Genomic DNA, 14,696 nt, shown 5'->3' on the forward strand with positions numbered 1-14,696 from the left:
TCTCAAAAAGAAAAAAAATTAGCTGGGAGTGGTGGCACATGCCTGTAGTCCTAGCTCGTCAGGAGGCTGAGGTAGGAGAATCACTTGAGCCCAGGGAGGTTGAGGCTGCAGTGAGCTATGATCACGTCACTGCACTCCAGCGTGAGTGACAGAGTAAGACTCTGTCTCAAAACAAGAAGAAAAAAATGTTCTAGGCAGAAAAAAAACACACATGCAAAGGCCCTAAGATGGAAGAGTATTTGCAAAGAAGTGAAAGGAGGCTGCCATGGCTTAGGTGAGCCAGGAGCAAGTGGCAGGCATCTGCTTCCTCGAGCTGCCACACAAAGTGCCACTGGCAGGGTGGCTTAAAATGACTGAAATGTATTTTCTTGCAGTTCAAAGGCTAGAAGTTGAAGATCCAGGTGTCAGCAGGGTTGGTTCCTTCTGAGGGCTGCGAGACAAGGATCTGTTCTGGGCTGCTCTCTTTGGTTTGTAGAATGCTGACTTTTCCCTACGTCTTCACGTGGTCTGCCTTCTGCTTGTGTCGGCGTATGCCTTTCTTATAAGGATGCCAGTCATATCAGATTAAGGCCCAGTCAAATGAAATCATTTTAACATAAGTACCTCCACAGAGGCCCTAACTCTAAAGAAGGTAGGATTTGGAAGGAAACAATGAGGGTTAGGACTTAGAATTTGGAGGGGGTTAGGGTGAGGGATACATAATTCAGCCCACAGCATCATAGTAGGGGGATTTGGAACTTATTTAAAGTGGAATAGGATTGGAGGGTTTTAAATGAGATGGCATATCTGATTTAAATGAATGCTCTGGGCCAGGTGCAGTGGCTCATGCCTGTAACCCCAGCACTTTGGGAGGCCAAGGTGGGTGGATCACTTGAGGCCAGGAGTTCGAGACCAGCCTAACCAACATGGTGAAACCCTGTCTCCACTAAATATACAAAAATTAGCTGGGTGTGGTGGCGCACACCTGTAATCCCAGCTACTAAGGAGGCTGCGGCATGAGAATAGTTTGAACCTGGGAGGCAGAGGTTGCAGTGGGCTGAGATCGCATCACTGCACTCCAGCCTGGGTGACAGAGCAAATGCTCTGGCTATTGTGTTGGTAGCAGATTGGAGGAAAACAAGAGTGGGAGGGTGAGACCTCTGAGCGAGTTACTTATGTTCAGATAGCAGTCCTGTCCTTTACTTGTTATGTGACCCTGGGCACGTTACTTGATCTTTCTGAGACTCAGTCTCCCCGTCTGTAAAATTGGAATAATTATAATACCTCACACACACATTTGTTGAGAGAATTAATGAATCGTCCGTGTTTAGTATATACTAACTGCAAATGCTAGATAAATGTTAAATATTATTATATTTTAGCCACCTTGGGAAGAGACAGCAGTGCCCATGATAGGCAGCCTCTAAGTGGCTTCCAACCCTCTCATTCTCGTATTTATGCCCTTGTGGAACCTCCTCCCTAGAGTGTGGGCTGAACCTGATGACTTGCTTCTAAGGAATAGAACTGGCAAAAGTGGTGAGATGTCACTTCCAAGATCAGGTTATCATATTAGGCAGCTCAGGCTGCCAAAACAAAATACCACAGACTGGGAGATTAAACAACAGGCACTTATTTTCTCACAGTTCTGGAGGGTGGAAGTCCAAGATCAAGGTAGGACAGCAGGGTTGGTTTCTGGTGAGGGCTCTCTTCCTGCCTTGCAGACGGCCACCTTCTCACTGTGTTCTCACATGGTCTTTCCTATCATGTTTCTTCCTCTTCTTGTAAGGACACAGGTCTTATCAGATTAGGGCCCCACCCTTATAACCTGGTTTATTTTAAGTATCTCTGAAAGGGCCCTGTCTCCAAATACAGGCACATTGGGAGTGAGAACTTCAACATGTGGATTTGGGAGATTGGGAGAGGGCTGCAATTCTGTCCATAACCATTAAAAAAAACAAAAACAAACAAACAAAAAAACCTGTGAGTTCTGTCTTCTTTCTCTATATAGATATAGACATATAGATAGATAAAGATAAAGGCAGAGATAGAGATATTTTCTCACAAGTTTGCTTTGATGGAACAAGCTTCCCTGTTGTCAGGGAGAACCATCTAGCAGGAAACAGGGCAGCTTCTGGCCAGCAGCCAGCAATGAAAGGAGGCCCTCAGCCCAACAACTCTCAAGGAACTGAATTCTGCCAATGACCACATGAGCCTGGAAGCAGAGCCTCCCCAAGTTGAATCTTGAGATAACTGCAGCCTTGGGGGCACCGTGATTGCAGCCTGTGAGAGCCTCTGAGTAGAGGTCCCAGTTAAGCTGTACCTGGATGCCCGACCCCTAGAAACTGCGTGTTGTTTTAAGCTACTAAGTTTTTGGGTGCTTTGTTATGCTGTAATCAAAAACAAATACATTAGCTAGACATGGTGGCATGCACCTGTAGTCCCAGCTATTTGGGAAGCTGAGGAAGGAGAATCACTTGAGTCCAGGAGTTCAAGGTAAGCCTGGACAGCAAAGTGAGACCCCATCTCCATTGAAAAGAAAGAGAGAGGAAAGGTAGGCAGGCAGGCACAAAGGGAGGGGAGGGGAGGGAAGGGAAGGGAAGGGAAGGGAAGGGAAGGGAAGGGAAGGGAAGGGAAGGGAAGGGAAGGGGAGAAAAAATTTTAAAAAGTGAGTAATTCGCCCAAATTCACACAGTAAATGGCAGAGCCAAGAAAAATAAAATAAAAAAATGATAACAGGTCAGGCATGTTGGCTCTCACCTGTAGCTCCAGTACTTCGGGAGGCCAAGGAAGGAGGATCTCTTGAGCCCAAAAGTTTGAGACCAACCTGGGCAACACAGGGAGATCTCCATGTCTACAAAAAATTTTAAAAATTAGCAAGGCATGGTGGCATGCACCTGTAGTCCCGGCTACTTGGGAGGCTGAAGTGGGAGGATCGCTTGAGCCTGGGAGGTCAAGGTTGCAATGAGCTATGATTATGCCACTTGCACTCCAGCCTGGGCAACAGAGGGGGACACTGTCTCAAATGAAGAAAAAAAAAGAAAAAAAATGATGATAATAATATTAAGGAAAGACAAAAACAAAGAATCCTACCAAGTCTCTTGGATTCCAGAACCAATGTTAAAAAAAATCATGAAACCAAAGTAAACTACTGCTATCCTGAAACAATGATAAATAATCCACAGATCATAAAATCAGGGACTCTGGAGCATGTACATTAATATAATTGTATGTCCCTTAGACTGAAGTTCTATCAAAGCTTAATGACCAAACAAATTAGCTATTGGCATTATTTTGCCTCCACTAAAACCTAAGCAGTAGCAGAAGTACAGATCCACAATTCTAAAAACTTCATCATGCGGGCTCCTTTTATAATAGCAGGTGGTTGTGGTTTTCTTGTTTCTTGTTTCCTTTTCTCTATCCTTTGGGGGAGCCATCTGTAAGTGTTTGGTTTCAAGTTTCAAAAACAATCTCCATGACCTTGAACAATGGGTTAAAAGGGTTGTCCACATGTGAACTGAAAAAAGGAACAAGTTATAGAAAAACATTCCAGGCCTTGCATGGTGGCTCACGCCTGTAATCCCAGCACTTTGGGAGGCTGAGGCGGGTGGATCACCTGAGGTCAGGAGTTCGAGACCAGCCTGGCCAACGTGGTGAAACCCCCGCCTCTACTAAAAATACAAAAAATTAGCTGGACATGGTGGTGGGTGCCTGTAATCCTAGCTACTAGGAGGGCTGAGACAGGGGAATCACTTGAACCCGGCAGGCGGAGGTTGCAGTGAGCTGAGATCGCACCATTGCCCTCCAGCCTGGGCGACAAGAGTGAAACTCTGTCTCAGAAAAAAACAAAAACAAACAACAAAAAAGAAAAAACAAAGAACATTCCAAAAGAAATTTCTTCTGACCATTTTCTTAGGAAACATCAGTGCTGCAAATTAATCCTTCCATCCAAAGTCCTGTCTTCTAACATTTTACATCTGTATATGTGCTTTACATAGTTGTTGAATTGCTCTCATATTCAGTATGTCTTGGTATTTCAATGCCTCCATTTCCTTCTCTATAAAAAAATTTTAAAAAAGAAGCAATAAAGTGCTTATTCCAGTACCTGGGCTGCTTGAATGATAGCACTGTTGTTAATCATATTCAACATTCATTCATTCAACAAACACCTAGGTAGCAGCATGAGAGCCAGTTTTCTATCAATTCATGGTCCTAAAACGGAGGATCCAGAATTTCCACGTATAGCAGCAGCAACCTAGCTAGAAATAGAAGACAAGGCTGTCATCTGGAAGTGGTGATGGGGAAGGGCAGCTGACAGATGCTTAAGAAGGCTTAAACCATCCTGCTGCTGCTGTTGCTTGGTCTTTTCAGAAAAGGAAAGCATTGGTTGGGTGCCCTGGCTTACATTTGTAATCCCAACACTTCAAGAGGCCGAGGCAGGAGGATCCACTGAGGCCAGAGTTCGAGATCAGCCTGAGCAAAATAGTAAAAGCTTGGGTCTAAAAAAAATTTTTTTTTTCTTAAATTAGCCAGGTATGGTAGAATGTACCTATAGTCCCAGCTACTCCAGAGGCTGAGGTCAGAGGATCACTTGAGCCTAGGAGTTCAAGGCTGCAGTATGGTGGAATCATGCCAGTGCACTCCAGCCTGGGTGACAGTGCAAGACTAAAAAATAGAAGGAAAAAAGTAAAGACAAGCACTGTTACCACCATTCGATTGATAAGAAATTTGAGGCTCGCATAGCTCCAGCGACTTCTCAAAATTACAAGACTAGGGGCCGGGTGTGGTGGCTCATGCTTGTAATCCCAGCACTTTAGGAGGCCAAGGCAGGTGGATCACAAGGTCAGGAGATCGAGACCATCCTGGCTAACACAGTGAAACCCAGTCTGTACTAAAAAAAATACAAAAAATTAGCCAGGCATGGTGGCATGCAGCTGTAGTCCCAGCTACTCGGGAGGCTGAGGCAGGAGAATCGCTTGAACCCGGGAGGCGGAGGTTGCAGTGAGTTGAGATCGCGCCACTGCACTCCAGCCTGGGTGGCAGAGCAAGACTCCGTCTCAGAAAAAGAAAAAAGAAAAAACAAATTACAAGACTAGGATATGGAAAATCAGACCCCCTAGAAGGCACTGAGCTGCCTTGGGGCAGAGACTTTGCTCGAAGGGTTTAACACTCTATCTCCAAGGCATAGACACAGTGCCCAACACACAGCAGGTCTTAGGCAGGTTCTGCAGGAGCAAAGCCTGAAACAGGGACTTATGCCCTGCTTTATTGAGGGAATGTTCTTGTTACCGGAAAGGGGTCCCAATCTAGACCCCAAGAGAGCATTCTTGGATCTCATGCAAGAAAGAATTCAGGGCGAGTCCACAGAGTAAAGTAAAAGCAAGTTTATTTAAAAAGAAAAGGAATAAAAGAATGGCTACTCCATGGGCAGAGCAGCCCCAAGGGCTGCTAGTTGGCTATTTTTATGGTTATTTCTTAATCATATGCTAAACCAGGGATGGATTATTCATGAGTTTGCTAGGAAAGGGGCCAGGAATTCCTGGAACTGAGGGTTCCTCTTCCTCTTAGAGCATATAGGGTAATTTCTGGACGTTGCCATGGCATTTGTAAACTGTCATGGCACTAGTGGGAGTGTCTTTTAGCATGCTAATACATTATAATTAGCATATAATTAGCAGCAAGGATAACAAGAGGTCACTATCGTCACCATGTTGGTTTGGGTGGGTTTTGACTGGCTTCTTTATTGAATCCCGTTTTATCAGCAGGGTCTTTTATTTATTTATTTTTGAGACAGAGTCTCACTCTGTCGCCCGGGCTGGAGTGCAGTGGCATGATCTCTGCTCACTGCAACCTCCGCCTCCCTCGTTCAAGTGATTCTCTTGCCTCAGCCTCCCAAAGAGCTGGGATTACAGGCGCTCGCCACCACGCCCAGCTGATTTTTGTATTTTTAGTAGAGATGGGGTTTCACCATGTTGGTCACGCTAGTATTGAACTAGCTGGTCTTGAACTGCTGACCTCAGGTGATACACCCACCTCAGCCTCCCAAAGTGCTGGGATTACAGGTGGAAGCCGCAGCGCCCGGCCATCGGCAGGGTCTTTATGACTCGTATCTTGTCCTGCTGACCTCCAACCTCTTCCTGTGACTAAGGATACCTAACTTCCTGGGAATGCGGCCCAGCAAATCTCAGCTTCATTTCACCCAGCTCATATTAAGATGGAGTCACTCTCGTTTGAACACTTCTGACACCCTCAGGAGAAAGGGAGTGAGGGAAGTGAGATAGAAAAGGAAAGTATATAGATTCAGCAGAAGCCTATTCTCAGACCAACTCCACAAGGAGCTCTGGGGCATGAAGCCATCACAGAATTATCCAGCCTGTATCAAGGCGCCAGCTTTACATATGGCCTCTCCATTGGCAGGGGGCTGCCCCTGGGGAGGGTGCAAAATGTAACCTCCCAGGCATTCCTCAGCACCATCAGCTGAGCACAATTCCCTGGCAGCTGCCTTAGACTCCTAAGTGGGATCCAGGTGGGAAACCAATCGTATCCGGGACAATGATCAATAAATATTTGTTGGATGAATGACTCATAACTAGAACACAATTCTCTACTCTCTCTATATCTTTTCTCTATACCCAAGAGAGGACTTTCAACCCACAAGCATTTTACAGTCATCATCTCTAATTCAGAGACCTTGCCCAGCACAACTAAACAGCCTGGCAAGAGTCACATCTGACCGTGTTTAATTACCACTTTGGAGGAGGAAGGACACACTGTTGAGGTTTTAAGCTACAGACTAATACTTTCACCCATCATCCAAGGCCACCACAAATTAACGGTTGCATTGGGTTTTTGTCTGACGGCTGGACAAAGCCAATTCATGTCAAGGGACCTGAGACATAACATAAAAAGTCCCCTAGAATTTTATCTCCTGGAGAGGGTATTTGCTTCTCACATTCTTGTACCGCCCCTGGGCGGAGAACTCAGCCTAGGGACTAATATACCTTTCACAGAAAATCGGTGTTAAAGCGGGAATGTGTAGTACAATCATTCCTGGCAAGAGAAATCAAGCCAGGTCTTTCCACCTTTTTTCTTTTAGTTACACCCATTCTCCATTCAGCTCTCAAATGTCCTGCCATTCTGGTAGAGCTGCTAGCAGCCCTCATCCACCACTACTCCGTTCTTGCTCTTCATCTCACAAACAAAAGCAGCCCATATGAGGGAAAGAGAATTTGGCAAGAGAAGGGTTACAACGTGATCCTTTCCAAAAAAGGAGAGATCCATCCCCTCTCCACCCTGCTGCCAGAGTGAGCTCCTGCTAATATGCTGATGTTAAGATCCTGTTTAAAACCCTTCAATCTTTGGACAACACGTGCAATCTTTCATAGGGCTCACAAGGTTTGATGTAGGAGGGTTTACACCTGCTCTCCCTCCAGCCACATTGACTTTCTTTCAGTTCCTCCAGCCTGCCACAGGATCTTTGCATATGCTGAATGCACTCACCTCCAGCTACTTCTTCAGATCAGAGCTTAAATGTTATATCTTGAGCTCCCTGTCCCACTCAGATCTGCTCTGGTTGTCACAGCACATTTTCTTCACGGCACGTCACAGTTACTATCGTTTTATGTGGGTGTTCTCCAGCACAGGTGCACCAGAAGAAAGCTCTTAGTTTGATGATTATCAAATAGCTAGCTCTACTTCTCAGTTAGTTCCTGGCATGGAGGGAATAAAGGATACACTCTCTCATTTTAGAGATGAGGAAATTGAGCTGGATAGGAAACAATATTTATCTGAGGTCACATGGTTTGTTGGTTAATTGGCTGATTTTTTTTAAAGACAAGATTAGCTATTTTCTCCTGAAATATTCAACCCTTTTGCAACCCTTTTGCAAACATCCTGTGTTACCACCTCAGCTCTAAGGACTGCTGTCTTCCTGATTTACTGCTGGCCAGGGAAGAGTGTCCTGGAACTCGGTGAAGAACCACATAGAAACCTCATAAGGAGGTGGGGCGTGGTGGCTCACGCCTGTAATCCCAGCACTTTAGGAGGCTGAGGCAGGCGGATCACATGAGGTCAGGAGCTCGAGACTAGCCTGGCCAACATGGCGAAACCCCGTCTCTACTAAAAATACAAAAAAATTAGCCGGCGTGATGGCGTGCGCCTGTAGTCCCAGCTACTTGGGAGGCAGAGGCACGGGAATCGCTTGAACCTGGGTGGCAAAGGTTGCAGTGAGCCGAGATCACGCCACTGCACTCCAGCCTGGGCGACAGAGCGAGACTCCATCTCAGTTAAAAAAAAAGAAGAAAGAAAGAAAAAGAAACCTCCATAAGGGCTCTGTAGACCTTGCTGTTTTCATCACCAATCTCTTCTAGAAGTGCCTTCCTCAAACTCCTGAAACTATCAAATTTCCCATCCACGCTCTCCCCCGGCATCACCTCAAAGCTTATCTTTAAATCATATAAAATAAAGCAATTTATGAACATCATATTAATGCCTAGCCTTTATTCAGCACTGACTGTCATGTGCCAAGCCCCACGCTGAGCATGTTACACATCTTAATCCATGAGCTTCTGTGCTCACCAAGGCAGGCCGGGCAGAGGCCATTCTCTGGGGGAAGGGGAGGGCACAGCATCTTGCCTGAGGTCACACAGCTGCTGAGTGGCAGCTCCTGGCTTTACACCCAGCTTGGTCTGACGTGAAAGTCCATGGACTACCCCATCATGTTACTCTGAGGTGATCAGTTCCAGACTGGGACAGAGTCCTTTATCCTCTCAGCCACAGGACTTGGTCCCTGGCTCCATAACAGTCTTCCAGAATGTACATGGGCCTTCATGAGCCAAGACATCTGCATAGAGCAAGCATCAAGCTCGTATACAGGAAAAGGGGGCAATGCAAAGTCTGATAGACTCCATGCCCTTGTTGAATATCTCTCCACATTGACACAAAATCACATAAAGAGAATGTGTTCTGGGCCAGGCACGGTGGCTCACACCTGTAATCTGGCACTTTGGAAGGCCGAGGCAGGCGGATCACTTGAGGTCAGGAGTTTGAGACCAGCCTGGCCAACATGGTGAAACCCGGTGTCTACTAAAAATACAAAAATTAGTTGGGCATAGTGGTGGGCACTTGTAATCCCAGCTACTCGGGAGGCTGAGCCAGGAGAATGGCATGAACCGGGGAGGCAGAGGTTGCAGTGAGCCAAGATCACACCACTGCACTCCAGCCTGGGCAACAGAGTGAGACTCCATCTCAAAAAAAAAAAAACAAAAACAATAACAAACAAAAAAAAAGATGAGTTCCACTGCTTGTGATTGTAGATGATTTTGTTCTTTGCTTCTTGTGTTTTTCAGTTTCTGATAATGCACATATTAACTTTTTTAAATGAAGGTTATTTAAAAAGAAAAGAAAATGAGCCCCAAACAAAGGGTACACATGGACATATAGAGCGGAATAATAGACTAGACACTGGAGACTCCAAAAGGTAGGAGAGCGGGAGGGGAATGAGAAGTGAAAAATTACCTATTGGGTAAAATGTTCACTATTCGGGTGATGTTTACCCTAAAATCCCAGAATAGGCATATAAGAAATCTTCGCTTGTACCCCCTAAATCTATAATTTTTTTTTTTTTTTTTGAGACAGTCTCACTCTGTTGCCCAGGCTGGAGTACAGTGGTACGACCTCGGCTCACTGCAACCTCTGCCTCCCGGGTTCCAGCGATTCTCCTGGCTCAGCCTCCCGAGTAGCTGGGATTACAGGCACCTGCCACCACGCCCAGCTAATTTTTGTATTTTTGGCAGAGACAGGGTTTCACTATGTTGGCCAGAATGGTCTCAAACTCCTGACCTCAGGTGATCTGCCCATCTCGGCCTTATAAAAAATTTTTAAATATATTTTTAAAAAAGAAAATGAGCTCCCTCTGTAACCAGCACTCCAATCATCAAAAACAGTTGGCTTTTTGACTGCCTGGCATTCAATCCAGCTTCTCCTTTCCATGGCAGTGCCCACTTTCTTTTTTGAAGCTTAAAAAAAAATGTAATGGGTGCAGTGGCTCATGCCTGTAAGCCCAACACTTTGGGAGGCAGAGGCGAGTGGATCACATGAGGTCAGGAGTTCGAGACCAGCCTGGCCAACATGGTGAAACCCCCTCTCTACTAAAAATACAACAATTCGCCGGGCACAGTGGCACAGGCCTGTAATCCCAGCTACTCTGGAGGCTGAGGCAGGAGAATAGCTTGAACCTGGGAGGCAGAGGTTGCACTGAGCCAAGATCATGCCATTGCACTCCAGCCTGGCCAACAAGAGTGAAACTTCGTCTCAAAAAAAAAAAAATTAGCTGGGCATGTCAGCTCGGGAGGCTGACGTGGGAGGATTGCTTGAGCCCAGGAGTTCGAGGTTGCAGTGCACCATGATTGCACCCCAGAATTCCAGCCTGGATGACAGAGTGAAACCCTGCCTCAAAAAAAAAAAAAATTCAAAACAAAAGACAAAAACAAAAATCAAAATGCAGATCTGGATTCTGTAGGTCCCTGAGGGGGACCTGAGCCTCTGCTTTTCTTACGAGCTCCCAGGCTGGTGCTGGTGCTGCCGGCCCAGGCACTACACTTTAAGTAGCAAGTGTCTAGCAAGGCGTACAGTGGTTCCAGGGCTCTCTAAGCACAAAAGCCGCTCGCGCATCACCCTCACAGGGCCAGGCCCCCATGCAGGACAGATGCTGCTTTGGGTCAGTTTGCTCAGAACATCTGGGCCTTCCTACAATCACAAGTCACCCCCTGTCTCCCCACTCAGATAGGAAGAGGTGTTCCCAGGGGCACAGAAGGAAACATACTGTCACTCAGGGCCACCCCAGATGCTCCCTCAGCCTGAGATCGAGTCAGTCTGAGACCCCCTGAGCCAAGTTGCTCCCACTCACCCCTCCTTGTCCAGAGCCCAACCCCTGTGCACTGAGCCTCCTCTCAAAATAAACTCACAGAGCCCCCCACCCCCACTTTCCATTGCACCTGAGGCAATTATTACTTGTCAAAAACAAGAACTGCCAGCTGTGCGTAGCATTCAGCTTGCTGTTCTTAAAATGCCTTATAATCATTTCCCTCGGAGAAGAATTCTCCAGCCCCACAATGGTTCTGCACAGCCAATCACAGTGTAGTCCCGGACCTGTGTTTTGATAAGACAGTCTGACACTGTCAGTCAGAGGGATTCAAGACTCTTGCTGCAGGGAGGAGGGAGAGAGGAAGAAAAGAGGAGAGAGAGAGAGAGAAAGCGTATGCCTCCTCTCCCTCTGGAAGTGCAGCTGACTGCAGAGTCTCCCAGGAGCCTGTCCCTGCAGAGGCCTTGACAAATGTCAACAGACAGGACGAGATTTCTGCCTCTCCAATACCTGTAGGCCCCAGCCCACCCCAGCTATACTCACACTCATTTCTTGTTTGTCTTTCAAGCTCCATTCAGAGAGAATGGAGACGTCTTCTTGGTCTAAATTAAAGTTGGAGCCTGGCTGGGTGCGGTGGCTCACGCCTGTCATCTCAAAACTTTGGGAGGCTGAGGTGGGCAGATCACAAGTTCAGGAGATCGAGACCATCCTGGCTAACACGGTGAAACCCCATCTCTATTAAAAATACAAAAAATTAGCCCAGCATGGTGGCGGGCGCCTGTAGTCCCAGCTACTCGGGAGGCTGAGGCAGGAGAATCCCTTGATCTCGGGAGGTGGAAGTTGCAGTGAGCTGAGATCACACCACTGCACTGCAGCCTGGGTGACAGAGTGAGACTCTGTCTCAAAAACAAACAAACAAACAAAAAAAAAAGTTGAAGCCAAGAGGGAAAAGTTGGAGGGCACTTGGAGGAACAGGGAGGCCCTCTATGGCAGCCAACCTGCAAGACGGTCCCAATTATTCTTGCCTCCAGGTATTCATCCCCTTGTGTGGCATCCCCCACCGTGCACAGACCAGGGCTAGTCTGCATCATGAATAGAATAGGATTGTACTTGCTCTCTCGCTCTCTCTCTCTCTCGGGAACCAGCTGCCATGTTGCAGAGACATTCAGGCCATCAATGGCGAGGTTCACATGGGAAGGAACAGCCCCCATGTGAAGGAACTTCGGAGCAGAGTCTCCTCTGGTTGAGTCCCAGTGTGACAGCAGCTCTAGCCAACAGCCTGACTGCAGCCTCATGAGAGATCCTGAGTCAGAACCACCCAGCTAAGCTGCTCCTGGGTTCCTGACCCGTAGAAGCTGTGAGAGAATAGGTATTTATTGTTTTCAGCTACTACATTTGGGGTAACTTTTTACACAACAATAGATGATGAATACACTATCCCAAATCAATCCACAAATTTGGTGTCCCCACAAGTGTGGGGTGTGTCTTTCAATTTTTTGAGACAGGGTCTCGCTCTGTCACACAGACTGGAGTGTAGTGGCACAGTTACAGCTCACTGAAACCTCAACCTCCTGGGCTCAAGCAATCTTCCCACCTCACCCTCCCCAGTAGCTGGGACCACAGATTTGCACCACCGCAGCTGGCTGATTTTTTAATTTTTGTAGAGACTAGATCTCATTGTGTTGCCCAGGTTGGTCTCAACCTCCTGGGCTCAAGTAATACTCCCGCCTAGGCCTCTAAACATGCTGGAATTACAGGCATAAGCCAATGTGCCCAGCAAGTATGGGGTCTTTCTATGGCAAGATGTGGTGCCCATCACTGTGAGAGGCAAAGATAATATTATTAATAATAATAGGCCTGTAATGGTGCCTCACACCTGTACTCCCACCTACTCAGGAGGCTAAAGTGGGAGGATTGCTTGACCCCAGGAGGTTGAGGCTGCAGTGAGCCATGACCACACCACTGCACTCCAGCCTGGGCAACACAGCAAGACGCTATTCCTAATAATAATAACAATAATAATAATATCTAACATTTGAATAGACCTTACTTGGAGCCAGGCATCATTCTAAGCATATTGCATGCATGAACTCATTTAATCCTATAGCCATCTATTATTATTCCTGTCATGCTCATCAGCCAGAAGCCACCAGAAACACACCTGTAGTTGAACAGAAATGGGTTTAGTAACCTGTTGCAACAAGGAAGACCACACACCATGGGGAGTGGGAGCTGTGTCCTAGTAAGAGTGTGTTGGGGCGCTTCTGGTTAGCTGGCAGAAAGCAGTGTTAATTCCATGGCTGGGCATCATCACAATTTTTATGTAGGAGGCAGGAGGAATAGAGTGGGGCTAAAGCTGTCACTGGAAAAGCAGCAGTAACTGCATGTGTCAGTCAGAAGAAGAGGATGCGTTTGGCCATTTTTTTGTGGTTTGCCCACTGCTCATACTTTCATGCTCAGATAGGATTCATTACAGACTGTCTTGTTTTGTCTTGTTTCATCATGGTCAGCATGACATCTTCCAGTGTGACCGTCCTATGAAACTGCTTAAGTAGGGAACACCACAGCCTAGCAGTAATACCAGGCCAGCTACTAGCTGACAACGATCAAGACTGGGCTCCCGGCCGGGCACAGTGGCTCACGCCTGTAATCCCAGCACTTTGGGAGCTCCACGTGGGCGGATCACTTGAGGTCAGGAGTTCAAGACCAGCCTGGCCAACATGGTGAAACCACATCTCTACTAAAAGTGCAGAAATTAGCCGGGCATGGTGGCACAAGACTGTAATCCCAGCTACTCAGGAGGCTGAGGCACGAGAATCGCTTGAACCCAGGAGGTGGAGGTGGTAGTGAGCCAAGATCACGCCACTGCATGATCCACCCTGAGCAACAGAGCCAGATTCTGTCTCAAAAATAAAATAAAATAAAGACTGGGCTTTCCTTTTCTTATCCCCATTTTATAGATGGAAAATCTGAGGCCAAAATAAGTTCAGTAGTTATGTTGCCAAGCCTGGGCGGAACTGTAGAGCTTCTCAGACTGTCAGTGCTGCAGGGCCAGCTTTGCTTTGTCTTCTTTTGTTTGCCAATCCATCGTGGGCCAATACGTTCATAAAATACAATAAAAGCAAATTACTAGAATAACGATCATGCATTCAGATGTTTTAGGAATGTTAAATTGCTATCGTTCTAAACAGGTACCCTCAAGTTCTGTCTTATCTGGTCTCAGACAAGGAACAGTTCTCAGGCCATTACTGACCACAGACCACACTTTGGGCAGCTTTAGAAGTTGTCTGACCAAGAGTTTTCCAGGTTGGGCATGATAGCTCACACCTCTAATCCCATCACTTTTGGGAGGCCAAGGCGGGCAGATCACTTGAGGTCAGGAGTTCGAGACCAGCCTGGCCAACAATGTGAAACCACATCTCTACTAAAAATGCAAAAATTAGCTGGACATGGTGGCAGGTGTCCGTAATCCCAGCTACTTGGGAGGCTGGAGAATCGCTTGAACCTGGGAGGCAGAGGTTGCAGTGAGCCAAGATCGTGCCACTGCACTCCAGCCTGAGTGACAGAGACTGTCCAAAAAAAAAAAAAGAGGTTTCCAAACTTCATGCATTGGTACATCTTCATTTTTGCTATTTCTATTGAACACCTCTACTATTATTTACTTAATATTATCTTGAAATATCCTCATCTCATATCACCTCACACCCATTATGATGGCCACAATTAAAAAAAAAAACAGAAAATAACAAGTGTTGGCGAGGACGTGAAGAATTGGAACTTTTGTGCACAGTTGGTGGGAATGAAAATGGTGCAGTTGCTACAGGAAAACGGTATGGAAACTCCTCAAAAAGTTAAAAAT

General features: G+C 46.6%; 1 protein-coding gene across 1 annotated transcript in view; it reads right to left on the reverse strand.

The window, feature by feature from the left end:
- Positions 1-14,696, reverse strand: part of LOC129394149 (BOS complex subunit NOMO3-like) — a 149,810-nt gene that overhangs the window by 31,768 nt on the left and 103,346 nt on the right. The gene's annotated exons all lie outside the window — the stretch shown is intronic.

The sequence above is a fragment of the Pan paniscus genome, chromosome 18, assembly GCF_029289425.2.
Source record: "Pan paniscus chromosome 18, NHGRI_mPanPan1-v2.0_pri, whole genome shotgun sequence".
In the NCBI taxonomy this organism is placed as follows: Eukaryota; Metazoa; Chordata; class Mammalia; order Primates; family Hominidae; genus Pan; species Pan paniscus.